Source organism: Grammomys surdaster, unplaced genomic scaffold (genome assembly GCF_004785775.1).
Source record: "Grammomys surdaster isolate TR1022 unplaced genomic scaffold, NIH_TR_1.0 185, whole genome shotgun sequence".
In the NCBI taxonomy this organism is placed as follows: domain Eukaryota; kingdom Metazoa; phylum Chordata; class Mammalia; order Rodentia; family Muridae; genus Grammomys; species Grammomys surdaster.
Window position 1 is genome coordinate 11812890 of NW_021604630.1, and position 3460 is coordinate 11816349.

At 46.2% G+C, this 3460-nt stretch overlaps 1 pseudogene; it reads right to left on the minus strand.

The window, feature by feature from the left end:
• Positions 1-1605: 1605 nt before the first annotated feature.
• On the minus strand, positions 1606-2716 carry LOC114621814 (annotated as a pseudogene).
• Between the last annotated feature and the right edge of the window lie 744 nt (positions 2717-3460).

Consider the following 3460-nt stretch of genomic DNA (forward strand, 5'->3'; position numbering starts at 1 on the left):
TTAGAGTAACTTTTAACTGGAGTTTTCTTTCCTGCCTGATGAGGCTAATCTCCATGGTGATGGCAGAACTCAGGAGAGTCCCTGAAGTGTTTTTCTTACCACTGGGTTGCCTCAGAGTTGCCTGAGCCCTTACCCAAAGTGTTACCTTTCTCAGTTCGTGAAAAATGCAGCTCCTCTGAATTTCAATGTGAGAATGGCCAATGTATATCTTCTTCTCTGCATTGTGATGGGAGCCGAGACTGCCTGGACCACTCAGATGAGGAAGGCTGCCCTGTCGCCTGGTCCCTACAGTGTCCAGAAGGGGAGATGAAGTGCCCGAAGAGTGGAGAGTGTGTGTTGGCAGAGTGGATATGTGACCATGATATGGACTGCAAAGATGGAACCGATGAGAAGGTAGCCTACTTCTCCTTCAGAAATATGCAGACGGGCCGTTGCCCCTGAGTAGCGAAGGGGAGTCAGTTCTTAGATCTTCCCAGGATCTGTGGATGCTCAGATCTTCCCTAGGGCACGGCATAGTATTTGCTTGTAATGGACCCATATTCTCTCATACATCAAATGTTCTCTAGGTGACTTATGTCAACTAATGCAGTGTTTCTGTTGAGGAAATAGTTGCCACGTGGTATTGTTTAGGGAACAGTAACAGGAAGCAGTAACAACCTGTGCATGCGTGGTAAAGATCCGATCTTCAGAAATATTTTTGAATCTACTGATAAACACGATTGATAGCTGTAGTTCTCAGTCATGACAGTGCCCCACGCTTTCTGTTGGGAAACTCAGGAACATGTAGAGGCAGAGAGGTCACACATGGCTGCATTAGGGAGTTACCAGGAAACTATAGAAAGCCAAACTTTTAAGAGGTACGTGAGTTATAGGAGGGCTCCAGAGATTAGAAGATGGCCACCATGGCTTGAGTAGCCAGTTGAAAGCTGAGATCTGGAAATGGATAGATTTGTCCCCAGCTCTTTTGGATTGTTACCAGGAAGCTTTCTGGAGCTCAGAACTGTTCACGATGCCTCCCAGATGCTTGTGTATAGCCTTAGTGTTCAACAGCTAGGAATGTGTCTAGAGCAGCAGTTCTCAGCCTTCCTAATGCTGTGACCCTTCAATATGTTTCCACACGTTGTAAAATTATTTCTGTTGCTACTTCATAACTGTAATTTTTCTACTATTATTAGTCATAACATAAATATCCATGTTTTCCGATGAGTCTTAGGTGACTCCTGTGAAAGGGTTATTTAACCCTCCAAAGGGGTCATGACCTATAGGTTGAGAACCACTGGTTTAAGGGCTTTGGGGATGAGCAGGTACATAGGCAGCCCCTCCCCTCTAAATACTCAAGTCAGAGTAGATGCAAAAGATACTGTCAGTTTTAATTCTCTGGAGCATGTATCTGTTGTGGAAGAAAGAGTTCTAAGTTTATTTCTAGGTTAGATTCCTTTGCTTCTGTTATCCAGATGAAATGAAGACTTCCCAATTGGTCATTCCCTTACACTTTATTTATTTACTTTCTGACTAGTCACAAAACAGCTTATTTGCATATCTCTTGCGAGCAGAGGTACCCTTAGTTATATGGAGGGAATACTGATCAGGGCAGCCCTACTAAACTCAAGAACCTGAGAAGGAATTCAGACTCAGATCCATTTGAGGTTGGCACTCCTCAGTCATGGCAGGCGTGTAAGTGACAAGGTCAGTGCTCATGGTCTTGTTGCCATCCTTCAAGGTGAAATGCTGTATTCTCTAAAATCATGGTCTGCCAGAACATGAGGCTAAAGTCTCACTCCAGTTCCTCTCCAGGCACAGCAGGTTCCTTCCCTGGGGGAAAGACGACATGGAAGGCCATGTCCCAAGACAGAACATGCCAGGCATGAAATGAGACACAAAGAGCTTGTGGAAGTCACTGTTCTCCTTAACGAGGACATAAACCTGAGCCTCAACCTTCTGGTGGGACTGAATGAAGCCTGGGTGGACCATGACTATGCCCCAGATCCTCTTGATTCAAGTCTCAGACCAGAGCCCCAGGATATCTCCCTGCCTCAGCCTTCTCCAGGCTCTTGTAGACTGTCTCGGTGTTCATTACCTCAGGGCAAATGTTCTTCCTATAGCCTAGCAACTTACATACATCTCTCTGCTGCCACACTCTGTGGTACCTGTCATCACTGTGCCATGGCTAGAACAGAGTTTCACAGGTGTGGAGTGGGTACTGGGATGTAAGTGTTCACAGCATCCAGCAGCCTCTGTGCCTACTTCACACCTAGATCAGGATCATGATGCTTAGGAGTATAGAGAACAAAGCCCATGATGACTGGAATCTTCTCTCCTTAATAGTCAAATGCAGCAAGCAGCCCCTGCATCCTCAACTCTAGTAGTTTAGCCATCTCCCATTCCTGGACAATGTCTGTCTGTTCACACATACCACGACATGTTCTACCTCAGTGTGTTTAGCCCATAGTAATAAGTGCTCTCCAGTCTGGGGCATGAGGCTGTCATTAGCTACCACCGCCAGGATGCTGCAATGTAAAGGGCTAGGGTCTGGGACCTTATTCTTAACATAACTTCATGACCAAGACAGTCTGTGTGGGCACAGTGGTTGGCAGCAGGGCTATGTAACTCCTTATAAGGTGTGATGATGGAAATACCCTGAGCTAGATCCTCTGGGGCATTGCTTATCTTCTTATACTTCTCGAACTAGCCCACCTCCCTCTGCTAGAATGTTCATGGTGTCAAGATAACCTCACTGTGGTCCACAGCAAGTGATACCCATATACACATGGGTTTTTTTGACCTCCAGTCACAGGAAGTAGCACAAGAAGGGTGATGCTAGGACCTTCAGCCATTTAAGATAGTCAAGCTGGTGCCAAGAATGCTGAAGCCAAGTGTCACTTGCAGTAGGGTGACAGTTGGTGTTTAGTAGTACTCAGGGACCCAGACAGAGTACTAGGCATTGGACGTCACATGCTTCCTTCACACTTCCGTACATGGCAATGAAGTAAGGTCTTCTAAGCACGACAGGGACGGAGCACATAAGAATCTACAGAGACTGAGGTAGCATGCACAGGGCCTGCAGGTGTCTGCACCAGATGGTGTCCTAGATCTGAAAGGAGAAGGGGACACATTCCCTCATCCCCAAGCCAGAAGCTATCTCCAATTGATAACTACTTACAAGTGAAAATTTAGTTTTCTTCTAGGTAGTCTTAATGGAGAAACAAACTACTCTTAAGGGTAGGCCACATATCCAGCTACTAAAAGAGACTCTCATAATTTTGTGTCCTTTCTGACATCATTGCAGAAGGGACTTGAAAGTAGTCTCCTAATCTGGGGTCTTGTCTAACTCTGCAAATTCCTTCCTTAGATGGATTGGAGGCCACTGACTGTCACTATCTCCCCAGGACTGTGGCCTCGAGGTGATCTCATGTGGCCCAAGGCAGTGGGCTTGTGGCAGTGGAGACCAGTGTGTGCCTGA